This window comes from Oryza glaberrima, chromosome 5 (genome assembly GCF_000147395.1).
Source record: "Oryza glaberrima chromosome 5, OglaRS2, whole genome shotgun sequence".
NCBI lineage: Eukaryota > Viridiplantae > Streptophyta > Magnoliopsida > Poales > Poaceae > Oryza > Oryza glaberrima.
The window spans coordinates 13,972,203-13,986,283 of record NC_068330.1 but is presented as its reverse complement, the minus strand read 5'-3'; positions in this window follow the sequence as shown (position 1 = coordinate 13,986,283).

The window sequence follows — 14,081 nt, the reverse complement described above, 5'->3', positions numbered from 1 at the left end:
TTCGAGAGTCAGTGGGCGCCCTCCGATGTGACGGAAGACAATCTGAAGGAGATGGTGGCGCACGGCGTTCTTCCAGCAAAAGAGATCATCGGATGGCGACCGGCATTTGGTGAGGCATTCCCGACCCCCGATACACACGAAATCGTGGTATTTGCTCATTTCTTCTACGGCGGATTTTCTCTTCCAACCTCAAGATTTTTCCGGGGAATTCTGAACTTCTACGGGATTAGCTTGCATCATCTGAATCCAAACTCCATAGTGCACATTGCCAACTTTATTCATGCTTGCGAAGCTTTTCTGGGCATTAGGCCTCATTTCGCCTTGTTCCGCCGCATCTTCTTCCTCAAGCCCCAACCAAACAAGAGTAAACCATGCGTCGTTGGGGGTGCTGGTTTCCAACTCCGGGGAACACTAAGCCAAAAATACTTCTCCATGCCCTTCAAGACCTCAAATAAAGGCTGGCACGCAAATTGGTTTTATGTTCAAAACCCTGAGCCTGTTCTTCCCGAGTACTCCTGTCTTTCTCCAGTTTATCAGGATACTTGGAACTCACTGACAATGGGAGACGAAGCTGCACAAGCAGTAGAACTAATGGAGAGGATGATAAAGCTGAAAGAACAGGGCCTTCAAGGAGAATAGATCACCCGACACTTTATTAAGTGTCGATTAGCTCCAATCAAAGAAAGGTCTCGCACCGCCTTCGAATTTGACGGCAAGCATGACCCAAACCGTGAAGATCCAGATTCTCTTGACTTCAAGGTCATGAAGGAAAGGATGTACAAGATCTTCTCAAACGCCATCGTTGTCAGCTACTCACACTTGCTGCCAGTTGTACCGTTCAACGCATTCAATCCTCCTCCACCGGTACGTATTCATACACTTCAACCTTTCTCAAAATATGGTCTTGTTTTCTTGTTGAATCAGTTAACAATGAAGGATATTACACCCAGGAATTTGCTTTGATGAAGTCGGATCCCCCAATCGCTCAACGCCGATCTCCCCGCCACCAAACTGGGCAAGGGAGCGGAGGACCAAGAATTCGGTCTGAAACTCAACCAAGTGCTTTTGATCCAGTCGGCCAGTCAGATTCTCGAAAGAGGAAGCTGGTTCTAAGTGACGACGAAGCCGATGATACCGCCAGGAGGCCTGGAGACCGAGGGACAACCAAGAAACTACCAAAACAGGCTACTCCAAGGAAGAAAACATCCAGTCGCCCTGTGCCAAAGATCAGGAAGTCTTCTAGGTGCAACTCATATAACGATCTCTCTTGCATTAATGCACACCCATTGCGGCAATAATACTGATAATCAAATTTGCAGGAAACCATCTGATATAGATCCGTCTGGGAAAGACTCTGACCCGACTAACATGGACACAAGTTCTTCCAAAGAAACCGGGCCAACTGCTGAGGATCATCCGAGTGACAATCAGCCGGCAACCGATAATGTAGAATCCGGTGATCAACCCCCGATTGGAAACCAGTCGGCCGAAGCCGAAGCCGGAGTTAATCAAGAGCCCCCGACTGGAAACCAGTCGGACGCAGGGCCAAGCCAAGAGATTCCAGAAGTCGAAACCCAAGCAGACAACCCTCGCGGACAAGACGCCGGCAATGACCGGAGATCTGGATCCCCTTTAAAGGCATCCGAATCCACTCGTCCTCGTCCAGAAATCATTACGGGTAAACACTTTGTCTGAAACCATGTTGACCCAAATAACTCTGATCGATTGTCTAACCTTTGTCAACGGATGCATTAGGACCAATGGTCGGTGATGAAGAAGAAATTCCCCGTATACAAGCAGCCGAAGATTCGTGTCCTCCTATTCTGGTCAAGTGGTGGGATGACAACTTGCAACCTCAAGGAATTGTAATAAACTGGCAAAAAGAAGACGAAGAGGTATGCCTACTGAAAAAGGCACTCAACCAAGCGACTCGCATTGTAAATGTATGTTCCTTGACGCCTGACCTCAGCCATCTTGTCTACCGTCTGGCTCGAGCGCTGATTAAACTGCTCCGCAGAGGATTCATCTTAAGAACAAGGTGAAAACCGCAACTCTAGAGAGACTAGTTCCTCATCTTGGATCCCTCGAAGCCACCAGGAGTCAACTGCACGAGGCCAGAGAACTTGCCAAGAAGAATGAACACGATCTGAGGGATCGGATTGCTAAGCTCCAGGAGTCCAATTTCGAACTGAGTGGCTCATCAAAAGGTTCGCGCAAACTCTGCCCAACTGATTGTGCTGTTATCTCTGTAATCTTGATTAACCGAAGTTAATGTAGTGCAAGCTGCCAAGATATCTCAACTAGAGAAGCAGATCCAAACTCTGGAAAATGACAAGGCAGAGCTGGCAAGGCAGAGGGATTCGGCTTTAAAGGAGGTTGAAGGTACCAATAATCAATACCTCAAAAGCCATTATCTTCTACATGCTGATTCATTAATGTGAATCTGTTGACGCAGACCGCAAGATCAAGTCTCAAGCACAATTTGATGTCTTAGTTGACAAGATCAACAAGCTTGAAGGAGCCAGGGATAAAGTCGCTAATGCTGCTACTCCACTTATCCAGGCCATGTTCTTCAATAACGCCGGTTCGAGTACACTTGATGCTGCCGAAATCTTCGACAAGCTGAGAGTCGCTCCAGATACTTACTTCAAAAATATCAAAGAAGCTGGAAGTATGGGAGCAAGTCTGGCGTTGGCGATGACCAAATCCCTTTATCCAAGAGTTGACATTGATGCCATTGATGGCTTTGCAGACAGGACGAGCGAAGAAGCTGCTCTTGACCTTATCAGTGATGCGCAAAAAGCGGCTGACAAGATTGCTGCTGATGTAGTTGAGAGATTCCAAGATGTCGACCTTCGGCCGACTGGGTCTGATAAGTCTGATGATGAAAAAACTGATACTGATTGATATAACAATGATTTTGAGGATCAATGACGGTGGAGGCTCAATTTGTACAATACTGATGAATTTATGCTATGCTTGGTGTTCCATACTTAGCTTCTGATTTCTTAAAAGCCTTTGTCAAGCCTTATTGAGCCTAAAACCCGCAAAAGCTATTAAAAACCTTCAGTCCTCATTGGCTAAGTCGAAAGACCAAACAGGGCAATGATAAATCAAGTAAGCAAATTGAATTGATAAAAATCACACTCCATTATTATCATAGTAGCCCCCTGACTGAAAACTTCAAGGAAAAACTTGAAGTTAGCAGTCGAAGAGGAAAGATTCAAGCGAAATGCCTAACCATAAAATCGACGAAGGTGTTCAATATTCCAAGAATTGTTGATGAGAGTACCGTCTTCGCGCTTGAGTCGATAAGAACCTGGCCGAGTGACTTCAGCAATTATGAACGGTCCTTCCCATAAGGGAGATAATTTATGCCGATAATGTGTTGTTTGAATTTTCCTCAGAACCAGGTCGCCGACTAAAAAGGCTCGCGATCGAACATTCCGATTATGATAATGGCGCAGCCCTTGCAAATATCGAGTCGACTGAATTAAAGCTGCTTCTCGGGCTTCTTCTAGTCGATTGATGTCGTCTACTCGGCCCTCTTCATAGCCCTCCTCGTTGAAGTTCCGAAATCGTAGTGATTCAAATTCCACTTCACTCGGCAACATTGCTTCTGCGCCATAAACCAAAAAGAACAGCGACTGGCCGGTAGCCCGACTAGGAGTAGTGCGTAAAGACCAAAGTACGGACGGCAGCTGATCCACCCACTTGCCAGCATAGGGACGTAGTCGGTCAAAAACTCGTGCTTTGATCCCTTGCAGTATCATGCCGTTAGCGCGCTCGACTTGTCCGTTACTCATAGGGTGTGCCACGGAGGCGTAACAAATTTTAATGCCGAAGTCTTCACAAAAGTCTTTAAATGCTCCGCCAGTGAATTGAGTGCCATTGTCAGTGTTGATCCGATTAGTTACCCCAAACCGATGCACAATGTTGATGAAAAAATCTCTAGCTTTGTCTGCTGGTGATCGTGATGACCGGTTTAGCCTCAATCCACTTGGAGAATTTGTCGATAGCCACAAAGAGATGCGTGTAACCGCCGACAGCCCTTTTAAACGGGCCGACCATGTCAAGCCCCCAGACCGCAAATGGCCAGGACAACGGGATGGTTTGCAACTCTTGGGCTGGCAAATGAATTTGTCTGGCAAAAAATTGACAACCTTCGCATGTCCGCACAATCTTGTCAGCATCGGACACCGCTGTAGGCCAGAAAAAACCTTGCCGGTAAGCTTTGCCGACAATGGTCCGTGCAGCGGCATGGCTACCACAAATACCAGAATGTATATCCTTCAACAGCTGTCTCCCTTCTTCCAAAGACACACAACGCTGCAGTATTCCTGATAGACTTTTCTTGTACAGTTCAGTCTCATGAATAATGTAAAGTCTGCTGCGCCTGGAAATCCGCTCGGCTTCACTTTTGTCCTGAGGTAGTTCTTGTTTGCTCAAAAATCTTATAAACGGTTCTCTCCAGTCGGCTTCGATCATGCTTACACCTTGAGTATCCATGGCTTCGACTGTCTCTTTTCTGGGCACGGTCGGTTCGTAAAGGTGTTCGACAAACACATCTGAAGGAGCTGCTTCCCGTTTTGAACCAAAATTGGCCAGTCTGTCGGCTGCCTCATTGTTATGTCAGAGGACATGGGTGATCTCGAGTCCATCGAATTTATTTTCCAACTTGCACACCTCTTGTCGATAAGCAGTCATATTATCATCTAGACAAGACCACTCTTTCATGACTTGATTAACAACCAACTGGGAGTCTCCACGGATGATTAGTCGGCGAATGCCTAGAGAGATTGCAATCCTTAATCCGTGGAGTAGCGCCTCGTATTCCGCCACGTTATGGGACGCGGAAAAATGTATCCACAATACGTAGCTCAATCTTTCTCCGGTCGGGGAAATCAAGACGACCGTAGCTCCAGTGCCTGTAAGCCTCTTTGAGCCATCAAAATGCATAGTCCAATGTTCCATCTTTTCCTCTGGCATGTCTTCTTGGCACTCGGTCCACTTGGCAAGGAAGTCAGCTAAAGCTTGTGACTTGATCGAAGTTCGTGGCTTGAACGATATGTCCAAAGACATCAACTCTAAGGCCCACTTCGCAATCCTTCCATTTGCTTCGCGATAATGAAGTATATCTCCGAGTGGAAACGATGTGACCACCGTGACCGAGTGGCTTTGAAAGTAGTGAGATAATTTCCTGACGGTAATTAAGATACCATATAATAACTTTTGAACCTGAGGATATCTTGTCTTGGAGTCGGCTAAAACCTCGCTAACGAAATAAATTGGACGTTGGACTTTTTGAATATGGCCTTCCTCTTCACGTTCAACAATCAGGACTGTACTCACAACCTGGGAGGTCGCCGACACATATAACAGTAGCGGCTCTTGTGGATGTGGCGAGGCCAAAACTGGTGGGGTGGTGAGAAGTTTCTTGAAGTCTTCAAAGGCTTTTTGTGCTTCGGGTCCCCACTGGAAATTGTCAGTCTTCTTCAGCAGCTTGAAGAAGGGCATCCCCCGCTCGCCGAGTCGTGAGACGAACCGGCTGAGCGCCGCCATGGAACCAGTCAGCTTTTGGACATCTTTTTGGGAACTTGGCGGTTTCATGTTGAGGATGGCATTGATTTTCTCCGGGTTGGCCTGTATGCCTCTTTGAGATACCATAAATCCGAGCAACTTCCCTGACGGTACTCCGAAGATGCACTTTTCCGGGTTCAGTTTCATCTTGAAAGCATGAATGCTTGTAAAAGTTTCTTCTAAATCCGCAATCAAGTCATCCTTCTGCTTGGTCTTGACGACTACATCATCAACATAAACTTCAACATTGCAACCGATCTGAGTTGAAAAACATCTTTGAATCATGCGTTGATAGGTTGCTCCTGCGTTCTTCAATCCAAAGGGCATGGTGATGTAGTAGTAGGCCCCAAAGGGCATAATAAACGAGGTCTTCAAGCAGTCGGGTTCTTTTAGTCGGATCTGATAATATCCCGAGTAACAGTCCAAGAAGCTGAGTAACTCGCAGCCGGCCGTTGAGTCAACCACCTGGTCAATGCGAGGTAACCCAAAAGGGTCTTTGGGACAAGATTTTTTGAGGTCGGTATAATCGACACACATGCGCCATTGCCCTGTCTTTTTCCGAACCAGGACTGGGTTAGCCAGCCAGTCGGGATGAAGGAGCCTGCTGCTAACAGCTTGGTTAATTCCTCCTTGATCGCATCCTTCCTGTCCTGTGCAAAACGGCGGAGTCGTTGCTTGATGGGTTTGGCGTCTTCCTTAACATGTAAAGAGTGCTCAATCACCTCTCTGGGAATACCAGGCATATCGAATGGTTTCCACGCAAAAATATCTTTATTATTCTGAAGAAAGGTGATGAGCGCGCTTTCCTATTTACAATCTAACTCAGCGCCTATTACAGCAGTCTTATCAGGATCGGAGGGATCTAAGGGAATCTTTTTCGTCTTGGCATCACTTTCTTCGGTCTTTGTCAGTGGTTGCAGGCACTTCTCCCTCGCTTGCCGTGGTCGCAGCCAGTCGGATCTCTTCGCGGGCGAGAGTAGTCTCGTGGGTCTGGGCCATCTCGCAACTTTCTTTGTCGCATGTGACGGCCTGCTTGATGTCGCTCCGTAGTGATATGACTCCTCGGGGACCAGGCATCTTCATCATCATGTAGGTGTAGTGTGGGACGGCCATAAATTTAGCTAAAGCCGGTCTTCCGAGTATAGCATGATATGCTGTCTCGAAATTAGCAACTTCGAAACAAACATTTTCTGTGCGAAAATTCTCCCGAGTGCCGAAGGTAACTGGAAGAGTGATCTGGCCGAGTGGTGTAGCTGACAATCCTGGGATAACACCGTGGAAGGGTGCATTACTCGGCTTTAATTCTGTGCGAGGAATCTGCATATCGTCCAGAGTCTTAGCAAAAAGGATGTTGAGTGCGCTGCCACCATCGATGAGAGTTCGTCGGAGCTTGACATTGCGAACCACTGGGTCTAGTACCAGGGGATACCGCCTCGGGTGGACCACTCGGTCGGGATGATCCGAGCAGTTGAACTTAATTGCTATCTCTGACCACCGAAGGTATTGGGGCGTGTTAGGCTGAACCGCATTGATCTCCCATTCTGTTAGCTTCTGCTTTCTTTTAGATTCATAAGCTAGGGGTCCGCCGAAGATGTGATTAAGTTCTTTGCGATGATCTTGAAAACCAGTCGGGGCATCGTCTTCATCATCTTTCTTCTTTGATGTGCCTTGATCTCCGTCTGAGGGCTTACGTGCGTTCTTGACGTACTGCTCCGCAAACTGTTTGTAGACGAAGCAATCTTTGGCCACATGGTTGGAGTTGGGATGATGCGGACATTGGGAGTTCATTATCTTGTCGAAGGTGTTGACGCGGGAACGTTGTCGGGAAGATGGAGAGGTTGTGGCCACAAGTTCTTCGGGCTTACGCTTGCGATCCTTGTGGTTGTTACTTCCACTCCCTCCTGCAGTCGGCGTGTCCTTCTTTGGCCTCCAAGTGGTGCCCGACTGCTTGGACGCCGTAATAGCATCTTCGGCTTTGGCATACTCGTTGGCTTTTTCAAACATCTGCTTGACCGTCTTGGGAGGTTTGCGTCCGAACTTGCCGACTAGGTCCTCGTGGCGAATGCCTTTAGTAAAGGCGGCGATGATGACGTCGTTAGTGATGTCGGAGATCTTATTGCGTTGCTCGGAGAAGCATTGAATGTAATCTCGAAGAGATTCTCCAGACTTCTGAATGATGTTGTAGAGATCGAAGTGTGTACCAGGTCGTTCAAAAGTGCCTTGGAAGTTGGCGATGAAGTGGTCGCGTAGCTCTGCCCATGATCCGATCGTGCCACGGGGTAGCCCGTGAAGCCATGACCGGGCAGAATCCGCTAGGGCCACAGGTAGATAATTTGCCATGGCTTTGCTGTCTCCTCCTACTGCGCGGATTGCGAGACCATAGACGGTGAGCCAAGACTCAGGGTTGGTGGTGCCGTCATATTTCTTGATTCCAGGCGGCTTAAAGCCGGCTGGCCAATCCACTCGACACAGATCACTTGTGAAGGCAGCAACTCCGTCCACATCATCGTCGTAGCGATCCGGTGAATGATGGCCTCTTGCTGCACGGCGCTGGTTGATGGTGTCGCGAAGATCGATGGGGCGCCTTCGATGTGGGGAGTGTGGTCGTTCAACTTGGCGCTCCCTATGTTGTTCGGGAGGCGATCGAACAGACCGTTCATCATGTCCCCTGCTCCTGCGACTAGATCCGGTGCCGGCAATGCTGAGGCTTGGCTGGTGATAGTCTTGAGATCGAAGATGAGGGACTCGGCTACCAGTCGGAGTGCGGGTGGTTGCGGAGTTGGCTGGAACCGAGGCAGCGATCATGGTCTTTGTCTGGTACAAGATGTTGACTACATGATCAGCTTGGTTGAGTGCGTCTTCCTTGAGGAGGGTGTCGAGGAGAGTGATTGCTGCAACTGCGTTCTGCTGGGGGGTGCGAAAGACCGCTGTCCCATCGACGTCTTGTTGCCCAATGAGCTCTCTCGCTCACCGCCCAGATTCCAAGGCGCGTTGTTGTCGATCTTCAGCCTCCTTTGCAATCCGTTCGCGATCTTGTTGCTCACGCTGTAGTCGTTCTCGCTCTTGTCGCTGTCACTCTTCCTCCAGTCGGCGACGTTCAGCTTCTTGCCATGCGCGATCTTGGTCCGCTTCTCAGGCTTGCGCTGTTCCTCCGTTTCGTTGTCAGCCATGAATACGCCGAAGAAGAGGGGCGTGTAGTTATCCTCATAGCTGTCGTCGAAGTTGTCGAGGTCGCCGTGGTCGTAGTGGTAGCCGAAATCGTCGTAGTCGAGGATCTCGGTTGGTCGAGAACTGACGCCAGGGGAGCTGAGGTAGCCATCCAACTCTTCCGTCGAGACTGTCCCAAGAGGTTGGAGTATAACGCCAACCTCCCTGGATCTAGATCGGATCGGGGCCGAAGCCGGAGCTCGCCTAGATCTTCGAGTGGGAGATGTCTTGACTATGAAGACAGCGGCCAAATCATCAGGAAGTTTCATCAGGATTGAGGGATAGGACCCGTCGTCTTGATCTGGTCGCGGAAGAGTAGATTGGATCTCGTCCGAGTGGTTTGAAGCCGACTCGGGAGAGATGATCTTGGAGTAGGCCTCGGCCGAGTTCGGAATACCGAACGGCACGGGGACCTGGTCTCTCCCTGATTGGTTTGAATCCGAGTCAAGGAGAGAGATCTTACCGAAGTCGTTGGTGATGAAGTTGAGGCTGCCGAACCGGAACGCCTGCCCGGAAGGGAAGGCGAAGTCGTCGATGCCAGAAACGAAACCCATCGCACTTAGTCGGCGAGAACTTGACGCTACCCCTACCTGGCGCGCCAACTGTCGAAGCAATATTTCGACAATAATAAAAGGGGGTGGCTATCAAGCTAGGAAAGTAGATGGGTTTGGAGACAAGGAATTTTATACAGGTTCAGGCCTTCTTATTCAAGAAGTAATACCCTACTCCTGTCCGGGGATGATTCCGCCGAGTGTGTTATTGATTGTATAAATTGGGAAAAAGAAAACGCGCCCCAAGAGGCACACAGACCCCCCTTATATAGGGGAAGGAGTCCGCTTTACAAAATACAGTCCATATCCTAACGGAATATGGGATTATAGATAAAATACAATCGTAACCGACTAAGATCCCGGGTATTTCCTTGACATATTATAGATAAAATACAATCGTAACCTAACCCGAGTCTTCATAGAGATATTCCATCTATATTTTGTTAGGAAACGATAGGCGAACAAACGATAAAGAACAATAGATCAATCACAAAAGACACGAGATTTAACGTGGAAAACCCTCCCAAAACAGGAGAGAAAAAACCACGGGCGCCAGCCAGCAAAATATCTTCACTATATCTGAGGTGAGGTTACATCGCCGCACGGCGGCTTACAAGAGGTATATATATAGTGGAACCCTAAAAGGGATGATGATCCGTACTGCTCCGCTACGGCAGAAGCTGGCCTTTATTAAGTGCAAATAAATTTGGATCACAACTTAACATATTTGGTACCGTATATACGACTAAATTACAACCGTCATGTAGATATGGGGTATCCATAATCTCCACATGTTTATTACTCCCAATAATAATAGTAATAATAATAATAATAATAATCACACTTATTTTTCTTCTATGTTGCCAGAGCAAGATGAGAGCATCTTTGGAGGCACTAACAAACAGTCTGAATAAAAGCTAATGGTACATGTGTACGAAGCAATTCGATCCACCTCACTATCCACGCACGCGCCTCGTCGGCTCATCTGATCCGTCCCGTTCGACAGGGACAACGATGTCCACATCGACTAGGAGACACGGTTGAAAGACAACAGCAATATTGACGACTAGCTAATCCTCTTCTATCCAAAAATATAACTTCAAGATGGGTATTAAAGAGATGGATAAAATTAGTATACTATTATAGCTTTAATTTTTTTTTAAAAAAAAGACAGAGATGGGTGTAGGGTATTTTGTTTACTAAACAATATATATTATATATAAATTGTAAAAACTAATACTATATTTTAGAACAGAGGGAGAATGTTTCTTTCATTTTCAAATAAGTGAGCAGAGTACGTAGGTTATTATAATTGCATGCGAAAACCACGAGGTTGTTGGGGAGCACTTAATTTAATCTCGCTCTTGCGTGCGTTTGGTGGCACTGGGACCATGGCCTGTCATTTTCGCATCGCCGAACGGCTGAAGAATTCTTCCCTCTGTCTGGCACTGTGGTTGCAGTGCAGGAGCTTTACAAGAATTAATCACGTCTAATTCAGTTTCTTTTTAATGTCTTCTTTAGTCTAATTAAAGTTCCTTTTTCTACTAAAGTCCTTTTGGTATCTCTAGAAAGTAACACCTCCAACGTTCCTCACTCCTGTCATACGTTTGAAGAAATTCATATGAATGCTTTGCTTTCATAATTCATACACGTGAAGCTCAATTAACCATGAAGTTGCTGCATATTTGGAGAATTGGAGAAGAGATTGATATTTCGCTTTCTGAATCGAACAAGAAGAAATGCTCACCAAAGGTCAAGTGGCTGCATGCATGGATGGGATGGATGGATGCAAAATTGCAAAGATAGGCTTCGGAGATAGTTGCACGTCATTTTCTCTCCCATTCTACCAAGGATATTTGCGTACTGCAAGAGGGGCAGCAAGCATCAGATGCCATAAAGGATCCAAATTTCGGAACATTGCATATTAAGGCTGTGTTCTTTCCTGGGTGATCTGGGTGATTGTGAGTGAGTTTGTTTCGTTTTTCACGCGCACGCTTCCTAAACTATTAAACGGTATGTTTCTTGTAAAAATTTCTATAGGAAAGTTGCTTTAAAAATCATATTAATTCATTTTTAAAATTTAAAATAGTTAATAGTCAATTAATCATGTGATAATGACTCATCTCGTTTTGCGTGTCTTCCCGATCTTCTCTATCTCCTTTCCTCAAACACAGCCTAAGACCGGTTGGAAATGTATAGGCCGGATCGGAACAAATTAGATTCGAACTTGAAATTTAAAATCGTGTGAACTATTCACAACTTCATGTGTGAATGTATTTTATATATATGTTGGTTCTATGAAGTTGGGCATTAGTAGGGGTGGGAAAAAAATAGCTCGAAGCTTATGGCTCAAATCGGTTTTGATTGAGCTCGACTTAAACTTGTAGTCATAATCAATCGGGTTGAGCTAAGCATTTAGCCGCCAGTTGCTCATTTAGCTTGCTAGTACAAAAGATCACCTTATCTTCCTTAATGAGTGTTTATTCTTTTGATAATATCCAAATTATTAATTAATTTATGTTTACTGAGTTTTTGATAGCTAGTGTTTATTATTACGGTAATATAGGTAAAACAATAAGTTTATAACTATAAAAGCGATTACTATGGTACCACAAACAATCCTGATGAGTGAACCTGTGGGCCTAGTTGTGGTAATCCCTGAGCTACAATTCATACGCTAACTGTTCTTATTGGCCCGATCTTTCGGTGAGTTAAAGATAACTACGATTTGGGAGAGAAATTGTTGACCCGACTACAGCCGTACGAGATATTGTTGTGTTGTGCCTTAGCGATCGATACATCTCTTAGTGAGTTGTTGATATTGCCGGTGCAGATCAATCTTATTCCTGCAAGCAAATCGAAGAAATAAATAATAACAAGATACAAAGCAATCTGAACTGCAAATAGGAATTAGAACTCACGATAATGTGAGGTTCCGAAGACGAGTAATTAGGGGGTCTAGCTGACACGCGTAGTTACAAGGCAAAATAGTAATGGCTAAACTTTAATTTATAAACAAAACCCCGAGCAACCTTGAAGGGGTACCTAGCTATTTAAGGAGGCAGGAGGACGACCAAGGGATCCCTACGGTTGTGCTCGACCTGGCTGTGACGCACCCCACATGGGTCCCAGATGAAGTTATAAGCTCATATGCCCATTATAGGTGACACAATACTTTGTTTCTATGATTGCGACCGACTGAGATGAAATTTGAAGATAAGGCTTGATCCGTTGGAAAGAGGACTCTGGTTGCTTTTCATCAGGTACTCATGGACCCAAAACGGAGTTCGTATGTATATTTGGTGGCCGTTTGAAGTCAGCACTGTAGTAGGTAACCGAATTAGATTGTAGAACCTGGACAACTTGATGACGTCTCCCTTGAGCTATGATGCGAGTAACGGTTATCAATGATGGTCACATCAAGTTGTGTTAGTCTTGGAGCTCGCTAAGGTTAACGAGTTGAGTTGAGCTGGCTCGTTATTCACCGTTAAACTTTGGCGCTGTCTAGCTAGATTTTGAAAACTTTTATTTGGTAAAAACCAGCAACTAATTTTGGGTTACTGGTAGTATAATTTGTTTTTTTCTTTTGAATCAGTACTCGGAACCTAATTAAGATGCCTGGATGGATGGACGGGTTTCATACTTACATGGTGCAAACCAGAGACAGGAACCAGGAACCTTCAACTCGCTTTCATGTTTCATGTCCTTTTTAGCCGGCAGCTTGATCATGCACTGGCCGGCCAGCCAGCCAGCCAGATGGAGTAGTAGGCAGGCAACTTTTACATCCTGCCACTCAAAAAGAGGGCGATTGCTTGATTGGATCTCCTTCTTATTACTTTTCTAGGTGCAGTTTTTAGTGTTTAGTGGAGGGACCTAACCAAATCCAAACCTTGTGACTGTGTCTTGTGTGGTCCCTTTTCAGATAATTGATTGATTAATAATTTGCTGCAGTAGTCAGAGTGAGCGGTGGTGTTGGCATGCAACATAAATCCTCTCACCAAATTAAAGTTGGAGTACCCTGGCCGTTTCAAAATATAGTAATCTATATCCCTTATCATATTTCTTATAGGATATATATAATTTGATTTTAGCTTACTATATTTTATATTTTAAAATGAGGGAGTAGTATATATGCTTTCTTTTGGCTTTTGAAAAGTAAAAAGTAACCAAGGAAAGTGATTTATTTAGGGAAATTATGTTCAAGAAAGTATCTCAAGGTATCGATGCTGTTGGCACGACCGAGTTCCTTTTTCATACATGCAACTGATAGAAAGTCCTATATAATTTTGTTTGCTTTTGTGCTCTTAAGTCGTGGTTCGTATTTAATTTCCTCGACTTAAAAGATAGTACTTCCAAATGGAGAAAATTCCTCACATGCACCTAAGAGTTTTTTTTCTCAATCCCTTTCATGCCCCCGAATTTTGCCCTATTCCTTACATGTCTGTATGTTTTTATTTTGATCTTCTCTATACACATTTCGCTACTTGAACATGAGTTGATCATTAATTTTTCTTCAAAATGGCTATATTGCCCCCCCACCCTATACTCATGTGCTAGCTTGCTGAGAAAAATACAATTCCCAATATGAAAAGAATGCATCTGTAAGAAAAAAATGAAGGTGATAAATTAGAAATTGTAAATTTATTTTTTTAAATAAATTTCAAACAAATTTGATGAAACTCATACAACATTTTCGCCATAATTAAACTAGAATAAAAACTAATTTGATTTTCAATTTCTTGG